General features: G+C 41.3%; 1 protein-coding gene across 2 annotated transcripts in view; it reads left to right on the top strand.

Moving 5' to 3' along the window:
- Positions 1-26,538, top strand: part of KHDRBS2 (KH RNA binding domain containing, signal transduction associated 2) — a 336,381-nt gene that overhangs the window by 28,621 nt on the left and 281,222 nt on the right. The window lies entirely within an intron of this gene.

Raw genomic sequence — 26,538 nt, 5'->3', positions numbered from 1 at the left:
CCTTACTTCTCATGGGTGGATGTGAGAAGGGAGGCAGAATGGGGCCAAATAGCTATGAAATACAAAAAGTAGAGCGACAATCCTATAGCAAATGGATCATTCACAGCATCGTTAATTGGTGGTGCTAACATACTCACCTCAGCTTTGCTCTGTTAGCTGTATGCAGGACAGAGAACCATTCAAATGAAATAGAGAGAGAGAGCTAAAAATAAAAATAAAAATTGATTTGCAGTCTTTCGATATGCCTGGTCAATCATTTTGTTTCAACCTGTGTGGAATATTTAAGAATGGCTGCAATCTATTTCTTATATACGCTTTAGCATCCAAAGCAGCAGAGAATATAGGGAAGTAGGAAATGGATGCTTCCGTTTTAGAATCTTGTAAAAAGCAATTCAAGGGAGCGGGTTGTAAAAGATTGAGTTGATAACATCCGTTTCTCCTAAGAAATTTGCATAAAATAGCAAAAATGTTAAATCACTTTCAAGATTAACATCTCAGCATATGAGGTCATATGAACTTCAGGGACTGGTGTTTCTGTCTTATTTAACAGCCCCATGAATGTGACAGAAGTATATTAATAAAATTTGCAGAGGATCCTAGCCTGGAAAAGTGTAATGATAATGGGGAAATCAAGAACTTCTCTGTTTGGAGACAAATTAGAAGTGTGTGCAGGAAATGACAAACCTTTTATTATGTCTCGTAATGCATGCATTTCATTAGAATGGGATTTGAATTACTGTACTAAAAGAAAGATGTCCTTTTTCATCATGGATTTGAAAAACTTTCATGGGAAAAAGACTTTGTTAAGGGCAGATTCAAACCTCATTGATTTCATTGGAAAGGCTCCAACTTAGTTTTAGAAGATGATATGCAGAGGGATGAATAACTAAGATCAAATCATGAGTGATAGAATTTTGCTTTCAGCTTAAAAGCGCTGCCTCTCTGCCTGTTTTCAAGCCTCCTAATTATGAAGCCTTAAAGCAATTAATGGCGCTGTTATTATTATCATCATTATTATAAGCTGCTTTTTAGCATTTATTGCAATCATGCGGTATATAAATGTTTTGAAATAAATAATAATTATAGTTACTATTTTCATTTATTAAACCACCTTCATCCTGTAGGAGCCCCAGGCAGTTTCAAAATAATCAACCTACTACATCACACTCATCCAACATTACAAACACCATAAATGCAGAAATTTACAACCAGAAAAATTTCAATGTAACAGCAGCTCCCAAACCCATAGAGCCTTTTCTAATCCCTTCAGTAGAGGCTGCAGAGGCTCGTAGCCCCTGTCTGTACTGTTGTGTAACTTCCCCCTTAGTTGCAATGAATGAGGAAGTGGCTGTACACACACAGGGGCTTTCACGTGTGCATCACCAGATACGCTGGCCTCTAGAGTTCCAGAATCAGGGCAAGAGGCAGTTCAGCCTCCAAGAGGAAGGGTTCTTACTAAGGCTTCCGCTGCTCAAGACTTACTCACCCTAACAGTTCCCTTCCCCAGTTTCATGGTCCACTCTAATTTTATTGATTTATTTATGGCAAACTCATTTGCCGAGTGTCAGTGCCAGATTAAACCCTGTGGAGGCCCCTAGGCAGTCAAAATCTTTGTTGGGGGCAGCCCTCATGCATAGTGGGATAACACTGAACTAAGTAAGCCTGATTCTAATTTTTTTCAAGATCAAATCAATATTATTTTGATCCGTTGTGCCTATTTGGTACTCAGCACTGCCAAGTGTGGATCTTTATATAATTTAACAACAACAACATCCATCCACACACAAAGGAGATATTTAGCGAAACACAAAACAGCGTCAACAGGCGAATGAGGATGGAGTATGCTTAGTAGGCATGGGATGCTAACTGGCTGTTGGGGTGGAAAACTGGAGGGAAATAAAATGGTGTATTCTGGACAAGGGCACAGCTGGCTGGCTGGAACCCTGAGCAGGAGCAGTTGCAGTTACTTACAGGTCCAACTATTCCTCCCTGCTTCCCATCAATCACCAGTGTGCCCCAGTAGGTGTCTGCTGAAAACTTTTTTTTCCTTTTTTTTTTTTACAGAAGCCTATCCATTCATGCAGAAGTTGGCGTGTGTTTTAATCTGTGTGCCACTTTCTCCCTTCCATTATGGATTATTCTGCATTTACGCCAGAGTACTTTGTTCATCGTACATGGCACCATCTTCAGCAAGCTGTTGCCACTCTGGCTCACTCTGACCAGTTCCTGTGCTTAATTAAAGTTGGTTTGTTCAATCAAGCAGCATCAGCAAAAAATACATGCAATTTGCATAATTTGTTGTGCTTACGGTGAACTTACATAATTTGGCTTTCCAAAGTGCAGGCATTTCTTCTTCCTTTCCCCCCTCTCATTTTCACAGTTAAGACAAGGTTTCTGTGATTTTATATTGTATGGTGTTCAAAAAAGGTATTAATATGTATTTATTTTATTTATTTTATTTTATTTTATTATTTTATTTTATTTTTTTATTTTTTTATTTAAAGCTGGTGGTGGTGGGGTAACCCCATAATGCAAGCAATAGAACCACATAACAGATGCATACTATACGCAGGCACACAGTGGCAAGTTGGCTTCCATACAATTGAGAATTCCTGTGCAATGAACCATTCTTGCGCTTAGCTGCTGCCCCTTCTCTTCGCTGTAGAACACTGGGCCATAGACAAGTTTGCCTGAGGCTTTGCCTTACACCATAAACACCCACTCGACCACTTCAAAATGTGGAACTGCCATTGGTGCCACAAAACATTAGTTCCACACTGATAAGAAATCATTCTTTTGGGAGTCCCTGCCTACTGACATCAGGTAGGTATCTGGTGAAAACTTTTTTTCCCCCAATGGAAGCCTATCCAGACATGCAGAAGTTGGCATGTGTTTTAATCTGTTTTTAGCTTAACTTGTTTTAATTCTATTTTGATCTCCCCATATACCTGTTTTCTAGTTTTGAATTTTATTGACAATTTTAATATTTGTCTTATTTTTTGCAAACTACTCTGAGTTCCTGTGGACAACCAAGTAGCATATACATTTGGGGCAGATCTACACTCATGGTTTTTTAATGTTAAGGAAGGGTTAAGGGATGGTTTTGATGACTTAGATGGGCACATGGTGTCTTACTTTTTATGTTTATAATGCCCTATTACCTTGTCTTTTTATCACTTAATTATTAATTGTTCTTTTCTACTATATTGGTGAAACACTGCTCATATGTCCCTATGTAGCGCTTTACCTTTTTTCTTTTCTTTTTTACTGCATTCAAACTCTGACCCGCCCCGCCCCCAATGGTATTCAAGGGGCAGATAACAAAGGACACAGAGGGAGGGAGGAAGAATTAAAATGTGACACCATACCATAGCTGTCAAGCGTCCCTTATTTGAAGGGACAGTCCCTTATTCCAGCGCCATGTCCCGCTGCTGTCCCTTATTGATGGATGTCCCTTAAATGTCCCTTAATTGATGTCCCTTAAATTTCATAGGAAGCAGCTCCTCTTCCTCCCTCCCTGCCGTCCAGGGAGGAGGGAGGCTCCAACTGTGTTACTTGGCTGTGTTGCTCACCCAATAAGAAGTCTACGAACGACTGGGGGGTGGAGCTTGCATGCCTTGTGCCTGGCCGCCTTGCCTGGGGACTTGCCTCTGCTCAGCGCTTCCCAGCGGAGAGCTGATGGTGGTTTTCCTTGAGGCTTCGTTTGGCTGCTGCCTGGGCTTTCTGCCTTTGGCTCAGAGGGGCTCAGAAGTTGAACATACCTGTGCTGAGTGCTCGGATCAGAATCGGATGGATACGTCATCAACGGCCCACTCACCCTTGCCGGCGAAAAGGTCTGTCTGAAGCGGGGGCACATGGTGGGGGAAAAGGAAAGGAGATCTTGTGGGAGGGGGGCTATTGAATTTGTTTTGGAGGCTCCTTCGATTGACTTATGGGGGAAACGAAAGAAGCTGGTTGACTAAAATGGTGGGTGACTGGCAATCTCGTGGCGAGGGGGGGAGGCTGTGTGTGTGTGTGGCTAGTTAATGCAAGCTGAGGGGTTTTTTGAATGCTGGACGCCATTTTGTTGTACGTGCTGCTGCAAACTTTGCAGTGCAAAGCCAGGCTGGGGAGCCATCTTAAGTTGAGGCTGCATAGGCCTTGTGGTGCATGTGATTTAGATTCTATTCAGTTGAACCTCTGGTTACAAAGTTGGTTGGACAGTGTTCTCGAAACTACCAGCATGAGTTTGACCAGACTGCAGGAGGACAGGAAGACTGGAGTGTCTGGAACAGGTGAGGCTGCAGGTCCCTTATTTTGGCTGCTGAGCCCTTATTTTCAAGGCTGCTGGTCCCTTATTTTCAAATCTGTAAGTTGACAGCTATGCACCATACAAGGTTAAAAACATTTCAATTAATAAGTATGCCTTGTGACATTTTAAAATGACATATCTAATATTGCTCTAATAGAGGGAAATAATGTTAAACGGGTCAGTGTAGATCTAGCCTTTGTCAAATAAATAGATATAAACAATGCTCTTCCTCTCTGCCCTGAGAAAGGTGCTCATTCTCAAAGAAGGATTTTAATCCCTGTCCTCACTCTTTCATCCATGACTCTGGTTTGCCCTGTAACTTGTGAGCATTCATTTTCTTTGTAGTCCTTTGTGGAGAACCTTATCATAAGCTTTATGAATCTCCCAACTACAGCATGCGGCTTTATCTCTTTTGATTAGCTTTATTTTAATACAAAGAACTTGATTAGGCTAGAAAAGCAGAATTTCCCCTTGCAAATGATGTGCTGCTTTGACCCTGTCAGACATTACTTTTCCATATGCTTACCTAGTCTCTCTTTAATGAGAGTCTTAGTCTGTTTCTCTGCATTGAATGTGAAACACACTTGTCTTGGATTCCCAGGGTGTTTTGAGAAAAGTGTCACATTAGCACAGAAGCATTCTTTGGTCCAAAAATTACTCTTTTTCGGTATGAATTTTTATGGAGTTTCAGTTAACTCTAAACATGAAATCAGTTATGTAATAACAGTAATTGACATAACCAAGCTTTACCATATCATATAATAAAGGAAAGAACAAAGAACAAACATTGAACAAGAATGAGTGACTGAATCTCAGTACAATGTCTTCTAAGTAATAAGTCATATTAAATTCAATGGGTCTTGCTCTCTGGTAAGTGGAGTTAAGACTGCAGCCACAGCAAGGCCCAAACTATGTATATCCTTGCAAAGTGTATGCAAAAATGGTGATGGATGACATGACATGAAACACAGCCATATAAGTGTCATCCTTCCAAGCGGTGACTAGGCAACTTGAGAGGGAAAGTTTGCAAGACAGAGAGAGAGAGAGAGAGAGAGAGAGAGAGAGAGATTTAGCAATAAATGTTTGAATAAATAATACTCTGGAAGAAAACTCCCATATACTTCAAAGTAGATTTTGAATATTTTTAAAGAGGATTTGCAAGAAGGAGAGAGGAAATTACAGGGCGAGGGATTAGATGAGCACACATGAAGGTTCAGGAAGTAAACGTGTGAATTCCACAGTTTTTTACAGATGGAAATCACAAATTTTATACAGGACAAAGGTACAGCTCTTCTGTATGCAGCAAGATCCAATACCTGTTGATAGTATTCCCCAGAGTTCCAGTAAGATAGGTATATACTAAGCACGAAGGGACAGGTAGCAGAAGGAACAGAAATTAAGACAGACAAGCACAGCTTAAGCGTCAAATGTTCCTCGAAGTTCCCATTCAGCTTAAGCCATCTGTGGCACCAGACAAACATATCTCCTCTGAGAGGTTGAGAACCACAACTTATTCTGTCAACTAATATGAACAGATATAGTGTTGCCTTTGCAGGGAGTAATTACACGAATTTTCATCCAATAATTGCTGCTCCTCTCCCCATAAATCACTAAGGACACTGCAGACACTTACAAGTGTCTATCAGTGGATATGATCCAATCAAAATAAAGCATACTGGAGTCCTATTAACTTAAATGGGAGAAGTAAATGTGTGCTTAATTTTTTCTCATTGAAACCAAAGGGATTTAAAAATGCCTTGCTTTGGTTGGATCATGTAATGAACCATCTTTCTGATCAGAAGCAGAATTTCACTGGGGATAATGCAAAGGGTTAAAGCTCCTCTGCTGATCATTCCATACATATTTATTCTGTGTAGCTCACCTCCTTTATTTCATCATCCTATCTGAGGCACGCAGTACTTTAGCTTTGCTTATGCTGACTGAAGATAAACAATGCAGAAAATACACCATGAAAGTTACAGGGTGTTGTGGTGTTGTTTTAACTACAGTAGCAAAATGTAGCTCGTCAGCCCATTTACATTTAGATTATATAGTTTTTCTTTCCTTGTACCAAATGTGCAAGCTAAGCTTTTTAAAAAATGTATGCCTTTTTATCCCCTATAGTGCACAGTAAGTGTTAGCATCCATTTTCAAGTCTCTTTCAAACACTTAAAAAAACCAAAAAACCCTCACACTCAACTTTTCACAATAAAAATGCATTTACTGTGGCCATGGTTAGTCTCTAATGAGTTTAAAATATTTTTTTGCAAAGCATGCTACATGAGTTGTAATGGGGCTACCAGGAAGGCAATAGGTTCTCCCACGAGATGCTGCTGTATAGCTTAATCTTGCCAATGTGCAGGGTCCAGGCAATATTTTCAATTGATGGAGCGAATGGACTGGGTTTTGAGTGAAGCCAGAACAATATGACTGAACTGAGTCAGTGGCACAATGAAATAAACAGTGCTTACATAAAAACCAGCGATCCAACCATCTTGACAATAATATGCTCGCTTTCAAGACACTGCAGTAAGAATTAAACATTTGTGCAGTGGGCTTTTTGCTGCAGGGTTTGAATCATGATTGAATAATTCCAAGCAGACATAGTTTTGCCCCTGAGAATGTCTTATCCAAAATTTTCTGGGTGTTTGATATTTCTGAGTAACATTTTGATATATCCCAACCCTACACTGGTGCTGTATAACTTGCTGGACTCATTTATGATTTGCCAATATGCACAGAATAATTAAACAGTTATGGTGGAGAAACATTTCCCCAACCACATCCACAACCCCACCACAACCTCACTGTTTTTGATTTGGTCTTTAGAACCATTTCAGGAACTTCCTAAAATGGTGATGTGTCTGAAGCCCAGTGGGCTGTCCCAAGTGTTAGACATACGCAGAGTACACCCATTAAAACTAATAGACTTTATTTTAAAAAGAATTTAAAATTGAATTCATTTTAAAGAAAACCTTAAAATGTAAAAAAGAATCATTTTGATCAATACAAAACAATAAACAAAACATAATGGCAGTTAAAGGATTGTTATACATAAATCATCTACTGTTACATAATCAACTGGAATAATTGAGCAGACAAACAAATAAATCTAGCTTGTTGTTGTCATAATTTATTACACACCATAAGATCCCAGGGCGGATTACAACTGTTAAAAACCACTTGCAACCATAGGAATAAGGTGGATTCTAAAAATATACATCTTAAGTCTCAAAAGGCAGGATAAAGAGGTGGGTCTTCAATATTCATCAGAAGCTGTATAATTAAGATGCCAGACACACCTTTGTGGAGAGGGAGTTCCACAATTTAGAAGTTGCCACAGAGAATGCTGTCTCCCAGACCACCACTCCTGAGCCTCTGAAACCATTTCTACCAATCTTAATACCTAAGGTGGTCCATAGGGAAGAGGACAGCTACATCTATTGCTAATGCTGACGGTTGTTTAAATACTGTAACCTACAATTAAGGAATTTGGACTTAAGGTTGTGCGGACTGAAAGCTCCAGTTCATTAACTCCCATTTCGTAGTGTCCCAAAGATAGTGACACTTTATTTCCTTTCTGGATTGGAAACAATTCTAGCAATGATTATATGGTCTGACAGCCTCAATGTATGATGATCATAAATGTGACTTGGTGAATGACATTTCAAACTATGCCTGCAGCCAATCATACTTTTTAAATATAAAATGCGTTTGTGGGGGGGAAACTATGTGGATAAAGTCCTGCCCTTGGGAAAGAACTCTAGAGAGTACGGGCCATCCAATATTATCAGGAATAAATGTACATAGTCAATGTGAAGGTCATCTGTGTTGATTAGGAAAAATACTCAGCAGGCAAATAATGTTTATTACTATAGCACCACCAGTGTTGTACTGGCATCTTGAGGCAGTGCAGATTATTATGGCAGACATACGTGTGTGTGTGTGTGTGTGTGTGTGTGTGTGTGTTAAGATCTCTAACCTTCTGCCCACATTTGGTAAAAGCCTTAAATAGTGTTGTGGATCTTAACCTAATTCCCTTGGGTGTCTCAGAGATGCACAGGAAGAACTAGGGTAGGAGTTAGGTCTGAGGTTCTAGGGAGACAGGACTACAAAAGAGCAGCTTTTGTATTATGCCTTCAGACCATCCCTCTTTATTCATCTTCCCAAGAAGATTCTTTTGTTCTTCCGAAAAAGAAAAAGAAAATCATCACATTGCTGAACCAACAGAAAAATGTGAAAACGTTCTGGTGTCCCGTCCCCCCCTAAGAATTGGATTATTGCAATGTACTCTATCCGGAGCTATCTTGAGGTTGGTCCAGAGATTGCAGCTGGTACAAAACATAGTGGCTAAGTTACTTATGGGGACAAACCTGTGCCAACATTTAGCATCTTGCTTTCGGGATTTGCACTGGCTGCCAATCTGCTACCAGGCCAAGTTCATGGTTTCCATACTAACATATAATGCCCTGTACAACTCAGGACATGGGATGGAGACAGTGCAGAGAGAAACGTTTTTCTACTTCTCTCATAACACTAGAACTCGTGGGCAATCCAAGCCTTTTTTTCTGGACAAGCTTCTCCAGTTGGATGAGTAGACTTCTGCAGTGGGTGTATATTTGGTATTCTTTTTAAATTCATCTACTGATATTTTTTAGGTGGCTTTCAACTGTGTTTAAAGTGGATTTTATTGCACTTTGTACATCAACCTTGAGATATGTGTGGAAGGTGATAGATTAAAAAAAAAAAGGCATCCCATGTGCAGCTTCATCAATTGCAAAGAAAATGATGGTATTTTAGTCAAGGAGACTAGGACAGGAAGATAATGTGAATTTATTTCAGAGATGTAACTAATTTGGCATCTCTGTGTTAGAGCATGTGCCTTTCAGTTTCAGACCCTGACATCTCCAGGGGGGGGGGAATATCCCTGTTTGAAACCTTAGAAAGGCACTGCCAGTCAGTGCAGACAATATTGAACTAGGTACTGCTTTAGTATGAGGCATCCAGTGATCCCTGTTGTTTACTGCACGCACAAAGGCATGCACACACAGCAGGATAATGTTTGAAGGTAGATTGGCGGTGGTGTTGACATTATAATGCAGTAGCCCCAGTCAGCCTTTAGCTGACTCCACTAGAGATCATGCACCCTTTAAAAGAGCCACTCATCATTTGTTGAGATACTGTTATCAAAAATGACGGCTGAAGTACATATTCATCACAAAGGCTGGGGAGCTGTAAAAGCTTGTGCTGTTTAAATGTCCAAGCTTGTTTTGCTCTGGCCTACTCTGTGCATTTGGCTTAGCTGCTTTGCTTTTGACAGTCATATGCTGTTTAGCCTATACACCTTGAGGTTAACCCATCTTCCCAAGAGAACTGGGCCTTGTAAACAACAGAAGCAGGTTCAATCAGTACTCCTCTCTTCCCCCTCTCTTTATTTGGCAGCTGACATTGCATGCAAAAGAGGCTTGGTTTTCTCTCTTACAACAAGGTGCTGGCAGGCTCTGAATAGGTTTTATAATGTCTTAATGGCATTGGAGTGGAGGGTCGGGACGTGGGTGGAAATCAGTTCAGTGCGCATGTAAAGGCAAATCTGTCTAATGCGCACTTTCTGAAACAATGTGCAAAGCAAAACGCAGCCGTTCTTTGAAATTTGTACTTCTCCAAACTTTGCAACTATCCAGCTTAGTAAACTGTGCACATACTAGGGTAAAGTGTGCATAAAATACATAAATTGGTGAAACTAACATGCAAAAATGTGTTGTTTGGTGAAATTGCTTTGCTAGAATGTGAACATTAGACAAAATTGCATACAAACATGTATATTGGAATAAATTTGCACAAAAATGCTGATGAATGAGGACATCTGCTAATGATGATGGTGATGATATTGCAAACCGATGTGGAAATGCAGAGAACGGAAATAATTAGCATAGAAAAATGAGAAACCAAGAGAGCCAGATTTCACCTGAGAAGAAATGCCACCAGTGGGGTGGGGTGGAGACCTCATTCACATATTTATGATATTTCTGAAGGGCAGCAGCAGAGAAGTATGTTTGCCATGCTGGATTTCCAAGCCACCCAGAAAATATACGTCACAACTGCATCACATATCACTTTTGTCCCCCACACAGGGAGGGCTAAGACTGACCAATTCCGCATGTATGTATATTACAAATAAGCACTGCCATTTAAAATAGAGCTTATAGCACCAAGGGCTCATTCAGTTTTTTATACACACACACACACACACACAACCGCTTGTTTGCCAAAATGACTTCAAAGCATGAGTCTTCTTTGGCCTTACTGAGCTATTCCGCTGTAGCACTCTGAAATTGTTTCTGCAGATGTCATTTCCTTATGGACTGGGAGCTCTTCACAGGTTGAGAAGCAAATGGGAAGGGGTGCAAGTTAGTGTAGCATTCCACAGTTGTCATTCCAAGCAGCATTCACCAGGGAGAAAATCCCATTGAATTTAGTGGACTTGCTTTGGAATAAATACACTCAGATTTGCACAGTAAAATGCCATGGGAATAATCTGGTATCGCTCAGTCTAGTGCAGGTTAGTGCTAGCAGAGAAGCAAGAGCACATGAAGCTCCTTTATTATACAGATTATTGGTCTACCCTGGTGTGAGGAAGCTGTGGCCCTCCAGGTGTTGTGCTCCATCTCCCATCACACCCAGTCAACACAGCCAACAATCAGGGATGATGGGAGGAATGGCAGAGGAACCCTCTCCGGCACCCGGGGCGGGACGAACCACCCAGTGGTGCTTGTGTGGCGTCTGTATGGGCTGCTGCTCGCGCCCTGTACCTACGGACTGTGCATGTGTGGCATCCCATACGGAGTGCACACGCGTGGCAGCCCATACAGACGCCCATATGGACGGCGTGAGAGCGGCAGCCCGTACGTTCACTGTGTGAGAGCGGCGCCCATACTGACTGCGCGTGCCCTTGGCCCCTCTTGGCCATCTTGTCACACACACCAGAGTGGCACCCGGGGCAGCCTGCCCCCTCTGCCCCCCACTTTGTACGCCCCTGGATGGGAGCTGTGGTCCAACAACATCTGGTGGCTCTCCAGGATTTTAAGCAGAGGCCTTTTCCCTCAGATCTGTTGCCTGAGCCCCTGGAATGAGAATTGCCCAGAGATTCAATATGGGACTTTCTGCATGCAAAGCAGGACTCTTGACACAAAGAGATGGCTCCTCCCATTTTGAAGGACTTAAAAAAAAATCACAGCAGACAGGCTTGCCTCAGTCTGCTATGCTTGCATGCAGCAAGAACCTTCCTCTTTGAGCTGCAGCAGCAAGCAAACTTGAAAAGACCAGGCTGTTCATTATACTCTATAGGTGTCCTTTCTCTAATGTGCTGAGCAAAGAAAGCTCTGCTCTAACGATCGTTCGGCAGAGGCTACTGAAGAGCAATGTTCTCACTGTGTGCCATATTATTTCTGCTTTTTTTGTTTTGGTGTTTGGTTTTGTTTTTCAGTGCGGGAGTACACAGAATGAAAACAATTTCTGTCTTCTTTGTGTGTGTCAGTGGGAGGAGGGCAATATTCATAAGTTCAATATATGAAAGGTTTGTGGTGATTATAGGAGGAAAGCCATTAACTTGTAATTTGGATCTATCTATGCAGATAGAATTGCAGGCTGCGCCTTAGCAGTGCTGAGGCACCTTGTGGGCATTTTAGCATCAGCTGAATCTAGGCTTGTCCAAGTAACCTAATCTAAAAATATACAGAATGCTAAGCCTGTTAGTAGTGACATGGGGCAAACTTTGAAAAAAATCTCTGAAGACCACAGCCAGTCCAGAACCTATTCTGCATGCATCATCTTCACTGGCTGTCAATTTGCTTCTAGGCACAATTCAAGGTGTTGGTGATTTTCTTTAATGCTCTGAATGGTTTAAGTCCTGGATACCTGAGAGACTGCCTACACCTTGAGAAAGAGAAGTCTATCTCTTCCTCCCAACTAGGACAAAGTCATGATTAATGGGGACAAGAAATGGGGCCTTCTGGGTGCAGCTGCAGGGGTGAACAGTCTTTCGCTGGCTGATGAAGACATTCTTACTCCAGCAAGATTCTTTGTTTAAAAAAATAAATATTTATCAAATTTGTATACAGCCCTTCATCCCTAGATCTCAGGGCAGTTCACAACATAAAAATACAAGATAAAAACAAAATGCATAACGAAAACAAGATCAACCCCCTCCCAATAAACCCAACCCACCCCCTCAATAAACATATTGGCAGGCTGAATAATAACAGTTGCTGAAATCTCAGCCGGTGCTGTGGAGCTGCAAGCATAAAGTGGCTCTTAGTTAATTTTGTGCTTAATAGGTGGCTTGCTGCTGCTGTTGTTGTTTTTGAGAGGTTATCATCTCCTTCTGGGTATTTAGCTCTAATATGTTGACTTCAGGGATTTGTGTCACTTTATTGCACTTGCTGCAAAGTTGTAATTGGAGCAGGGACCCCGCTATGCTTAGAAAGCCAGTGGCGAGGCTGAGACTTGGGTTTAGTTTAAACATTATCAAAGCCATAAGTCCTAGCTGGATTATTTCTGACTCTTATCCAATGTCTACCAAATCATGGCTTTGTGCACAGCAATTTGTTCTTTCTTCCCTACTCAGCATGTTGTTTTTTGAATGCAACCTTCACCATGTAAGAATCCCCCCCCCCAAAAAATACACTAAAATCTAACATTCTTTGTTCAAAGACAGTTGAACGGTGTTTAAAAGATTACATAGCTTGCATTTGACTTTAACCCTGTTGTTTATCCATCCATCCATCTGCCCCATTTCTCCTTACTAAATGATCAGTGCTTGAACCCAGAAGGCGGAAAGTCTGACAGCATAATCCATATTCTGACAAATAGTTGTGATGTCTAAATTGTAAATTCTGTCTATTCACATCAATATGTATGTTTGAATTAGCAAATATATATATACATGTACACCTCTTGCAGAGATAACTGGAGAACTATATAGCATAATTATTATTGGACCTTCGCACAATCATTCTGTGTACTTACAACCAGTGGCGTAGTGTGTGGGGCTGCACAGGGGTGATTGCCCCAGGTGCAAAATTGTTAGGGGCACAAAGTGTCAACACCTGGTGCTGGCTCAATACAGCTGTGTGCTTCCGTCGCTGGGCTCCATTGAAAACAGCTTCTCCATGCGGACCAGGCAGCGACCTCTCCAGACAACGGAACTACTCTTCTTTTCTTAATTCTGTGGCTGAGATCTCCTGGGTGACACAGACACCATTAGGCAGTTGAATGTGCATGCGTACATACTCCACCTGTTTCTCTCCCACGCACTCCCTCTGCGCAGCCCCAGGTACAAGCAAACCACGCTATGCCACTGCTTACAACATCTGTAAAGGGTTTGAGTTGCAGTTCATCATCACGGGTCTTCCCTGGATTCAAACACATATCTGTCACATTCAGACTTTTCACTTTCACCCATGCACTTAAACATTTTAGGTGCACACTTAAAAGATACCATAAGGTACCATAACTCTGCTTCACGTCAGTGGCATAGGACGCTGCCAGATAATTTGGAACTTCAGCAAGCACCTTTTAGTTGATCTACCTGTTTGCTGAAGAAACAACTTTCGTGATTCACTGACTACCTCAAGATTTTTCAAATATGTCTGTGACTGGTTAACCATAAACCATAAAACAGCTAATTTGCCAGAAGTATTTAATTGTCTGGCAATGCTGAGTCTCCTGTGGCCAAGAACAAAAGAACCAGGCTGTGCACTGTGGAGTCTACAACATCTTTTAGTTTGTGATTTTTCACCATGCTGTTCATTTTCCACCATCCTGACCCCTCATTACATCCTCTGCTTTTACTACTAAAGATATAACATTGCACTGCAGGGAGACAAAGAGAAGGAGAGATGAGGCTATAATGAAAAGAAGGGCACAAGAGTGAACTGGAGGAAAGGATTAAAATGAGATGGTGGCTCAGAATTAATTGAGTGACAGCTGCTGTCGTTATGTTTCCCCCCGAAAAGAAGTATAAGCTTTTTGACCCAGCGCTGTCTATCCTCATTAAGCTCTAATAGCTAGATACAACAATCAGTAGAAGTGTATAGGTTAATTACTACTTCATTTCTTCTAATGCAGCTTATACGTGAGGTTTTAATGAATGTTAATTATAGCCTTTGTTGTTCTGTTATTAAGATAATTTGTGCGTGGGATGGAATATTCTGGCAACGAATGACTTCTCAAAGGTGACTGGGGAATAATGAAGGGAAGTGACCAACATGAAGCACAAAGGCCTTTTAGCTCCCAAAAGCTATTCCCCCCTTACTACTTCACAAAAGGGTGAGGGGCATTTTGATAAGAAATAGCTTCTTTCTGCAAGCACTGAAAGAGCTGCAAATGAATGCCATGTGATCTAGGAGACATGAGGTTTCCTCGGCTGAGGAAAGAAAGAAGGAAATGGGAAGGAATGCTAAGGGTTTTTCTGTTAAAACACACTGGTTTTACTAATCCACAGTAGCAACTAAGAATAAAACAACAACAATATCCATTAACCATATTGAGCCATACAATTGGCAGGGGTGGCCCTGTTGGTAGCAGCACTGACCCGTGACACAGCCTTCTTGGTGGTAGTTCCCTGTTTGTGGAATTCTCTCCTTGGTGAAGTACAGCTGCCTCCCTGACTGCTAAATTTCAAAGGATTTTTGTTTGTTTGTTTGCCTAGGCGTTAGATGTCTGAAATATACTGCTCCTGGCAAACTTGAAATTGTTAGCTGTGAATGTATTTGATTGTTTTAGATGATACTAATTTTAAATTCTCTGTAGCCAAATCTGGTAAAAGTTGCTCCTTGCCACAAAATCCACTTGAGTCTCTTCCAACAATGATGACCCTGTTGCTTAAGCAGGAGTGCAACTCCACCCAAAGAAGGCAAACTGTGGGGTTTATTTTCCATTTTATCTAAACATATTTCTTTCCCACTCTCAAAAGGAATCTCAGAATGGCTTACTATCATAAAGATGTAAACATGATGAAGCCAGCCAAAGATAAACATCAGTAGGCATACTAAAATCTCTCACAACAGATTAAATCTAAGCATATAACGGCTTAGTGAAAGATGTGGCCATGGGTGGACAAAGTATCAGAAACCCAGAGGGTGGCTCTGGGTTCAAATTCTCAACCCATCTCAAAGGTCATTCAGTTAGACATAGGGGTGGGGGTATCAGTCCCAGGGTCCAAATGTTATGGTCCAGGCCTTCCTGTCTGGTCCTCTGGACTCTCACCACCCCTATGCAAGTGCATTTGACTGGCCAGAACATGTTTTAATGCCTCTTTTGTTTCTGGTCCAAACCACCACTAGTGTGTGGCCCCTGGAAAGTTACCCAAGAGGGGATGTGGCCCTTGAGCTACAAAGCCCCCCCCCCAACCTATATCACAACAATGTTGAGAGGATAAAATGGAGGGATGGGAACTATGTATCCCCCCCCCCCCCGGTTGAGCATTTTGGATTTGGATAAAAATGCAATAAATTATTAAGTCATGATTGGCCTCCTTTATACAATGGGCTACTAAGTGGTTGCATCTGTCAGACTACTGCTGAGTATCCAAAAACCTATGATTCATTTTGGATGCCAGACCTTTCAAAGGATGATGTCAGATACCTAGCCCATATATTTCTGATTATATTTTTATTGAATTCCAGCTAAAACCACTTATCTGAGGGGAAAAAAATGCATCATTTCGTTATGAATTGCAAGAAACGTATGGACATAGAATTACATACATCACAAAGCACCAATTGATTTAATGGAATTAATATCCTCCTAGGATCACCATAGAGCCACACAATTTACTTGATGGATAACGTTTGCACTGGGAGACTTTTGTTAGCAGCTATGCACATTAAAATACCTACACGCGCCATCTGTCTAATGACTTCTCATCCAAGGAGGTTGCTGTGCTTCCATTATACCAACAAAAGGTGAAAATCGCTTTTTCCTTGAGCTAGCTTTTACTTTTTCTTTCTTGGAGAACATGAGCCCAGGCTGGGATCATTACAGGGCTTAGCCAAAATGAACCCCTGACTTTGAAGCAATTGATGTTTCAGCAATGGATGAAGGCAATGCCCAGGAATAACATGTTTGCCCATCTAACCAAGTAGTGGAACACATGCGACAGGCAGGGATACACCTGTCAGGAGCTCATCCTACACTCGAGTAGGACCCTGGTAGAGACACATGCCCAACTGGCATGTTCTCTCCCTCCTGGTCATTCATTCGGGAACTTCAAAAGCTTTCTTCAGCGCGAACATCACAGCGACCGATGCCAACAGACATCGGCACACTTAAGGATCAGCAGAGTCTTCGCAGTTTGTGTAACAGACCTCAGCAACTCAGCATTTTGGCTAATCTATTTTATTTACATACAACACACACTGAGCACTGCATCATGGCTCCCTCTCTCTCTAGCATCAGACAGCAAAGAGAAAAAAGAACAAAGGACAATAGTCCCACTTCACGGAACACAGTAACACAAGCATCCTGTCTCTGTCACTTTCCACTCTGTGGAGTCAAAACATACACTGTCATGTGAAAGACAAAAATCCCATGACTGCAACCACGGAGCAGGAACTCAAAGAACACCTGTGTTGTCTGGTAGCTATAGCATTTCTGGAAGTACAATGACTCCTGCAGAGCTACCATTCCTAATAGTGGTTACAGGAACCTGGCAGTGGCTGTAATAATAATAAAGAGGTAAAGAGGAATGTTTTTGCCTGGCAATGGCAACTGCACTACCCTTCCTCATCCCACATTAACATGTGGCTGCACTCTCTCAGTCAACCCAGAGTGAAGGCAATGTGACACAAGAAGAATTAGCCTCACTCTGAATTGGCTTAATTTCCCCTTGTCATCTCATGTTATTGTGATGCCAAATCGGACAGGCTATTGCAGCATTGTGACATCATTGGTAATATGACACAATCTTGATGGGATGTGATCGTGTTCTGAGGAAGGAAGCAGCCTAATGGAGAAACAAAACAAATAGATGGTGCTGAAGCAAGTGCTTTGAGGACCAGTGAACAAGAAAGAAAATGTTTTCATGGTATTTCAGAGAGCATTTTAGGCCCCACAGAAATAGCTGTCCAAGGACATTCAGTGTATCCAGAATAATTTTATTTTGATTTATTTAAGGAGCTGTGTGTTGCCTTTCAAAACAGAACAATATCATAAAAACATTTTAAAACCAGTATCTTAAAAACAACAAGAAAAAAGCAGCATGAAACAATTCCTTATCCAGACAATTGAAGCAGTATTTAAAGAGACAACAGTAAAGATCATCTTGATAACAACCTGAAAAGATACAGGCCATTTGGCTATTTAAACTCCTTACAAAATGCAGCACATCGCCAAAACTGCCAGCCTTATGAGCGACTGGCTGCCACAGCATTGAGGGGACGGCACGTTTCAGTTCAGTGGAGGGAGCCGCTCAATTTCCACCAAGGGAGCAAACATATCTCTTTATTAGAGTGAATGGGGGATCATATTGGATTTAATGAAGCACTAAGCAGCTTGGATTCAGATTTTCTATGGTTGACCAAGAGGGGCCATTTGAGAGTACTTTAAAGGAGGTGACCTCTCTTCTCCCTCTCCCAACAAGTGCAGCTGGTACATTTTCACCCATGTTCACACTTCTTCTTTTTTAAGAAAAGTATTTATATACTGCTAATCAAAAAATATCAATGCAGTAAACTTTACTCAGAATAGACCCATTTGAATGAATGAACATGACTAAGTTAGGTCCATTGATTTCAGTGGGTCTACTCAGAATAACAGTTTAATACCACACCATTATATACCCCCCCAAAAGCCCCCAGTATAAACAATACAGCAATGACTGGTCAAGAATACTTAAACAGCTGCATAGGCCCATCAGCATAAAAGTTCTTTAAGTGATGCCTGAAAATCAATAGCAAGGATACCTGTCGAATTTCTTCTGGAAGAGTGTTCCATAGCATAGGACTGGTGACATTCAATGGCCAATTTCTACCTGAAGCCAATCAGGACCATCAAAATGAGAGGGCTTTTTCTTGCACAGGGTATGTAGCCCTTAATTTTGTGGTAAAAGCCCCATTGTGTTTCAGCCCAGTGCTATTTAGCAAAGATAACCCTACTGTACCTTATGAGGTAATTATATCGGCATGGACTCCTGGGCAATGGCCTATTCAATTATGGTAGCTCAGTGACAGAGTACCTGCTTTGAATGCAAAAACTCCCAGGTTCAACCACTTTTTTTTTAGGTAGGGCTGGGAAAGACTCTTGTCCGAATGATGGACAGTTGCTGCCCGTCTGTGTTGATAATACTGAACTGGATGGACCTGTGGTCTGACCTGGTATAAGGCAACTCTTCCTGTGTAAGAATCTGGTCTCTGTTCTAATGTTATAGTGCAAAACAAGGGAAGGAGAGCAATAATATGGAAGGGAAATATTGCCATCCTCTTTTAAAATTGTTTTCTCTGTGAAATAATGAGTCAATGCAAAGCCACAATAGGAAGGCACTGAATCCTTCTGAGGACTGCCTTAATTATAAAGCACATACGTTACCTTTTCTTTCCTTGAGCAACAAGTTCTTTTCCAACCCCAAATATTGTTGGTCCAGATCACTCACATCTTTGGTGGGGTTTATGTTTCAGGGGTAGCACGTAAAACTAAAATCATGCATAGTCCAAACAAATCATTGGAACTGTGTTTTCACGAGCCATCTTATCTTCTGGAGCTGACACACCAAATGGATCTTACCCCCGCACTCTCAAAAAAGGCAGAGACCTTTTAAAGCCCTCTTGCGAGCTCAGGGAGGCTCTCATGAGATCTCGCGGGGCTGCTTGAGATCTCACAAGAGTCCACCCCTCTCTGAAGTTCTGCCTTGCTCGCGTTTCTTCCACACTTCCCCCTTTTTAATTTTCTTGTCAACCTGCCTTTCTCCATTGTGCCATCGCTTTCCCCAAGAAACCCCCTCATACACACATTTACTATTCCCCAGCTGTCTAGCTTTCATTCTTCTGGGAAATACTGACATGCAATCCCAAACAACTAGAACACAATCTTATTGTAACACCCCAAGGGGGAAGAAGAAAGGGTGTTTAAAGAAACATGAACAGTTGAATCCTAGACAAGCTCCTTACGCATCTTGCATAGTTTGTTTCTCTTTTCATGGAGAATCTTCCTGTAAAGGCCTAGAGCTTTGGAAGTTTGCTATCTCTAGTAATGTGAATGCACAAAACAGATGTTTGCAAACATCTGTTTGCAACAAATGTTCATGAAGCAGCCTCCGCCAGCCTGGTACATGCTGCCTGAGGCTGATGGTGGTTGCAGTCTAACTCACCAGGAGGGCACCAGCTTGGGAAATGCTGTCATAAGGGTACACGTCTCATGGCATCAGGCTTGGGCATGGCTTCCAGTGAAGGGGACGCTTGCTGACAAAATGGTTTCCCTGCCAAGGTCTCCCAGGGTGGGAGTTTGGGAGAAGAAATGCAAGCTCCTGGGTGAGCTTTGTGTTAATCAAGTTAAGCTTCACATGTGAAAGAGGATTTTGTATGCTGCTGCTTCTTCTTTTGTTTTGTTTTGTTTTGTTTTGTTTGTTTAGATAAGACCTTACTATTACATTACAATTTAAAAAATCTATAATCAATCCGTCAATAAAAACAAAATGGCTTCCCTGCCCTGGGATGTGTGAAAAGGCCCCTAGGCTGGACAAGGCCATTTCCTCCTCAAAGCAGCTTCTTGTCAACATGATTGAGTTCTGTTCCTAGTTACTCCCTCTCCTTGCTTTCGCCACATCCCCTGATACGTTACATACCATGTACACCTGTATTCTGGCATGTGACCCAAGAAAGGTTAAACAAATGTATTTAGCTGCAGAAAACATGGCCAAATAAATTAAATCTCCCCACACACATTGTGGATGTGCACACACCATACACTTAAAGCACATATAAAGTGTATGACCCCCCCAACTGTAGTTCCCCCAAGAAAGAGCTACATTTCCCAGCACAAAACTAGAGCTCCAGGAATTATTTGGGAGAAGCCATCTGCTTTATAAATTTGTTTTATTTGTGTGGTGTATATGCAGCCTTAGTGGTTATGTCCAAAGGTCCAGCTATTCTGGGATCTGGTTATTATCACATTCATGACGTTTGCCACTTCCATTAAGGGACAGCTTTATGGCTGCCTCCCATGGTGAAAACCGAGCTGTTCCCACCAGTGAAATGAGAAGTGAAGCTCTTGTGAGTAAGATGGTTCCACATGCTTGTCACTGTATTGAAGTGATTATCCTTGTGGTTATAGAGCGATATCATTATGGAGAGTCAAAAGGGTGCCCTGAACATCTTCTCAGTTTTATAGAATGCTTAAAAGTTTAACTGCATCTATCAATTCCCTGGATTTATAATGCTTGATCTTCAGGCTTCTTTTACAACGCTGCCGTGATTGTTTTTAACTTTTACAATGCTAGAAGCTTGTGGAAACATCTCTAGGGCTAACCCTAGGTGATTTTCATTATGTATTGGCACCTGAGCAATTTCTTAAAACCCATTACTGTATTTATTGTGGGCTAAGCCCCGTACATAATTTATGTGTCTGGTTAGCTTTAACCATTTTCTTTTTATTGCCTTCCTTCCCCACATCACCTTTCTAATATTCAGTGTAAGCATTTTAAATATGCAGTGCCCCACCGCTCCAATCCAGAGCACTTTTGCTAGCTCATTTCCCTCCCCAGGTAATTTAGCCATCTCTGAATCATAAGCAGGGGTGGCCTAATTATATACACCAGGTATAGGGAACATTTGGCCAGATGTTGCTGGACTCCAACTCCCATCAGCCCCAGCCAGCATGGCCAATGGTCAGGGATGATGGAAGTTGTAGGCCAACAAACATCTAGAAGGTCAGAGTTTCTTCATCCTTGGTAGCTTAGGCTAGCTAATCTTGCAGTGTTATAATTCAAGAGGCTCACACCATACTGGAAGCCATGGACACATTTGGCCTCCATTTCAGGCAAATGACAGACTCATCCAAGCTGAGAGTAAACCCAAGAATCCTCTTCAACCTGCAACAGGAGCTGCAAAGCTCTTGTACTTTGTGAACAGACACGCTCAGCCTGCTCCACCTTGTGTGGCAAGAATCTTGAGCTATTCCTGATTATGTTGCCATCTAGCATCATCAATGTACATGACACTTTTCACAGTAACTACCATGAAGGGCATATAATCTAAAGCATGCAAATCAGCAAACACTAAGACCTGGTCATGACGATCCTTTAGTATCCTTGGGGGGAAATGTTTTGTTTCCCATTATTTATTGGGAATTGTAGGTCAAATAATTTGATCCAGGTGCATATTTTGCCTCTGAGTAAGGATTTAACTTGTTGGCAGAAAAGAAAGCCTGCCTAGTGAAATAAATGCAAGGAACATTCGGTGCAAAATGTGGGCACAATGCAATGGGAAAATGGGTGCCCTGAAGTCCCATTAATTTCAGTGAATGGGAAATATGGAGGACATGCTTAAATTTCACACCACAGTAGGTAAAACCTATCCTTTCCAATGCTGTTCATTTGTAGAAGCAAGGAAAATAAAATCATGCTAAAGAGTTGCTTGAGGGAGAAGGGGAGGTTGAGTGGGGGACTACATCCATCTTCCTACAATTGTCCTGAACAGTTGACTAGTGTAAATGTAGTTCAGCTGGCTCATGTGCACACCTGGAAGAGACATGATAGGAGGGAGGACCATAGCTCAGTGGTAGAGCATCTGTCTTGCATGCAGAAGGTCCTAGGAAGGGCTGGGAAAGACCCCTGTCTGAAGTCCTGGACATCTGCTGCCAGTCAGTGTAGACAACACTGAGATAGATGCATCAATGGTCTGTCTCTGCATAAGGTGGCTGCCTGTGTTGGGTACATAGGGCCATGGCACAAAGGAGAAATGCAGTTTTATAGCTGTGCAAGAAATGTTTGCTGAGGTATAAGTCACTTGCCGACTTCTTCCTCCAACGTCAATTAAATGGACCAAATTGCCGGCCTGCTTTCTGTTAGCAAGGCCTTACCAAAAGAATCCATTTGCTAAACAACCCATCTATGGAATCCTCAGTCACCATAAAGGGCATTCCACAGTGACTCTGCTGCCACTCCTTTTTCTATGGTGCCTATCACTAATTTAGACAAAACTAACTGGCAGCACACCTGCCTGTTGTCCCCATCCTTTCCACAGGCATAGTATGGAGCAGATGGTGGAGAGGGAGGGAACCCATTGCCCATACCCTATCAAGATGCCAGGCAAAACAATTCATACTCTGCCCCAAAGCAGCCACACTTACCTATATTGCTACCTATATAGGGCAGAAGGGTGATTCATTACACAGAAGGAGTAGCCTGAGTGGTGCTGGCTTATAGAGCATCCTATTGATGCAAGGATGCTATGTGTCTCTGCACTTCCTAGTATGCTTTGCTCTGAGAGCAGGCATAAACTGTCCCCGTGCCTGCTGAGGGGAAGAGGAGCATAAATAGCAATGGGACTGGAGATCTAGCTGTGCATATACATTGGTACCTTGGGTTAATTCGTTCCAGAGGTCCATTCTTAACCTCAAACTGTTCTTAACCTGTGGTACCACTTTAGCTAATGGGGCCTCCTGCTGCCACCGCGCCACCACTACAAGATTTCTGTTCTCATCCTGAGGTAAAATTCTTAACCCGAGGTACTATTTCTGGGTTAGCGGAGTCTGTAACCTGAAACGTCTGTAACCCGAGGTACCACTGTATATCCTTTTGTGTGTGAGAGAGATTCCTCATCCAGATATGTGTGCAAAATGAACAGCTACCTGTACCTGAAGCAATACTGTATGCTTTTTAACTAATCTTTCATTTCTCATTATACATTTAATTAATGTGTAGCAAAGCCTGGTTTTTATCTGTTCTTATTTGCACGCACAATTAACATAAAAGTATTTTAAGGAAAAATAGAAGGGATGTCACCAGGCTTAACTGTGGCTGAATCATGATGATCCTCCTCTTTTTAGAAAGAATTTCAAATCCTGCAGTGATCAAACAATTAGAACATCCTGCAGTTAGAACATGATTGTGTTGTGAACTTAGATGCTAGCACAAAAAAGATGAATTAGCCTCCTGTTTAAAACAAGCCTGCTTAATTTACATCAAAAAAAAGTTTGGGTTTTGTTTTATATATGTAGAAAAAACACTATTATCAAAGGATGAACAAGAAATATCTACTTAGTGGCTTAAGCAAAGCTCACTTCATCTTGCTACATAAATTATGCATGCATCTTCCAAGCATCTTAACTGTATCATCTCTTAAATAACAGAACAGAAACCATTAAGAGGCTGTTTGTGCATGCTTCACAATTTGAATCTATCCCTTTGATCACTTCCTGATTTTCTTATCAGTTCTGATTAACAGACAGAAATAGTTCAAACAATGTAATTTAACAACTGTGTGTTTTTCCCCTTTAGAGATTGCACAAGATATATACACTTTATTAAAAATTCATTTACTTTGTTTATTTGTAATAAGGTTGAAATAAATCATACTGTATCTTTGAGCTACTCTCTCTTGATTGCTTCCCAAAGAATTCTTTACAGAGGAATGCTGTAAAGATTTTTTTTTGGTAAGCACACATTTTTAAATAAACATGTTTTTTTTAAAAAATTATAATGTAACTAATCACTAAATCCTCAAATAGAAAAACAAAGCCATCACTATATTAAGATTATTGACTTAATGGTCAATAAAAATTATTGAGCACAATCAAGCAAAACTGAATGGCTTTCAAATCCCATTGATTCAGTGACAAGATTTATGCATGTATTTAAAACTTTTGCCACTGAAATCAATGGCAGATTTGAAATCAACTAATATAAAAGTGTGTGGCTGTGGCTGGCTCATCCTCATTGCTTCATATTTGCCCTGCTTTTGCCAATTTGTAGAAACAGCCTAGCTGCAAATATGCTAATCTTCATTCAGGTAAGCAGCTGGATACCTTAAGAGAGCTAAATTAATATGGTGGGTTATCCAGGTACAACTCATCTTGAACAGAAGATACATGGAAACACTATTAGGTATCATTGCCCTAAGAGGCAACATGCATGCAGTGGGGCTGTGTGATGTGCCAAAATCTTTCGTCCAATTTCTTGAAAGTTTTCTTCTGTTGCAAAAGAGGCATCCATTTTTCTAACTCCTTGTGAGGCAACTTGATAATTTCTTTACAGTGCCTGTAGATTCTTTTTTTTTCCAGCGCAGGGTTTGGGACTTGCCTCATCATTGCAAAGTGGCCACAGGTGTTTTCCAGTAAACATTACTCCAGAATTCTGCAGTCTCCACAGCTGCCCATGCTTCCTGATCTGATCTGCAAAAGCCACATGGGAGGGGTTTCCTAATTATACCTTCCCTTGGTCTTTAACTGAAGCATGAGCACCTGGGAAAGCTGCTGAGGGCAGACCACTGGAAAGATGATTTGCAGAATTAAAGAAAGGACACTCACAGCCCTCCGCCCCGGCACTTCAGGAGTAAGGTAAACACAACAGAACCCTTATACCCCACCCATGACTATTTCATTGACATTTTCTATTGTATTGGATAGTTTTGGATAAATATTATTCTTGCATTAACAGAAGGGAAATGGCTGGGAAAATGCAGGAGACTTTTTCAGCACAGCACTGATGCAAAACACCCTACTTGCATGTATGTTTCTACTTCTCACCTGGTCTAGGCAACTGTTGACCACTGCTTGGCTATTTAGCTTGCTTGCCAATCTAGACAATTCTTCACAGAGTGAATCCCTAGCTGTCTTCCTTATACTGGTTTGCAGTTACGATGCGTTGCTTTACATTGTGGAGTAAAAGAGGTTTTGGAAAAGGCATCTACATAGCCACAACTAGGATCTGACCATGCCACCCACCTCCCATTTAAAAAAAACAACACTTTTTTTCTCTCCTGGGAACATGTACTGCAGATACAACTGGTCTTTGCATATGTTGATTTGTTTAATATTAACAGCCTAAAAGGACCCAAAATATGTGTGCAAATTGTAGTTTTGTATTTTTTTATTTTAAAAAGAGAACAGAGTGTCAAAAACATCTTTTAAAATAGTTTTGATATGATGACAGAAGAAATGCTATTTGAAAGGGGCAGGGTGTCCAGATTTCCCTGCCACTATGGAATATGTAGCACTTATATTGTAGCTGCACCAGTAACATCATCATGGGAATGCCCTCAGGAATAGCCATCTTGTCAGCTGGCAACTCCACTTAAGAACATAACATAAGAAAATAAGAATATAAAAAAATAAAACATAATATAAAAATGGTAATGAATATCTTACTTTTGTTGTAAGGTATTGTGGCTTACAATGAAAGGCATTTTGACTAGCCATTTATATGGGTACATAACAAATTTATATGGGTACATAACTTTGTCCCCTTGGAAAAGTACCTGTGAATGGAATAAATACCGGTACACATGGACAGTGTCTTACATTACACAGCCAAATAATCTTTGTCGGGGTGGGGTGGGGAGGAGTTTTGCAAGATAGGATGGATCTCTGTCAACTTCACATGATGGATTTTTTCTGTGAAACATGATAATGCATTCTGGCACTCTGGTTTTTATGCCTATTTCTTCTGCAAAGGTGGGGTGATGATATATGGTCCTGAGCCACTCATGATGGGAGACTTTTGCTGTAACTCAGAGGTACAGCATCTGCTTTTCATGCAGAAGGCCTCAGATTGAATAACTGGCATCTCCAGGTAGGGCTGAGAGAGACCTTGTCTGAAACCCTGGAGAGCTGTTGTTGACAGTATTGAGCTAGATAGACCAATGGTCTAACTTGGTATAAGACAACCCTCCTACATTTATTGCATCAGGTTTATTTATCTTTTTTCTGCCGAAATGGTCCTAGGTAGTTCATTTTTCTCATCTGCCCTCTGAGGTCCAGACAGAACAATGCAATCGTAGACTTCATCTTTAGGATATAAGAAAGGGCTCAAATCCATAGAGAGGAAGTTTTAAGTACAACTGGTCTAAAGCAGCCAGAAACAGTATTTTAACAGCTGAAGTAGACAACTCCTCTGATGACAGTGTGTGAAATATGGCTGAAATCTTCAGTGTCTAGTCAGTGAGCAACTAAAGGAAAGTGCACAGTTCAGAAAACAGATCTCTCCAAAGCATATGTAAAAATAAAAGGTGGGAGATGTGTCTGACGCTAAGGATTGT

The sequence above is a fragment of the Podarcis filfolensis genome (genome assembly GCF_964270895.1).
Source record: "Podarcis filfolensis genome assembly, chromosome: 3".
Taxonomy (NCBI): Eukaryota; Metazoa; Chordata; class Lepidosauria; order Squamata; family Lacertidae; genus Podarcis; species Podarcis filfolensis.
This window is presented reverse-complemented; position numbering and strand designations above follow the sequence as displayed.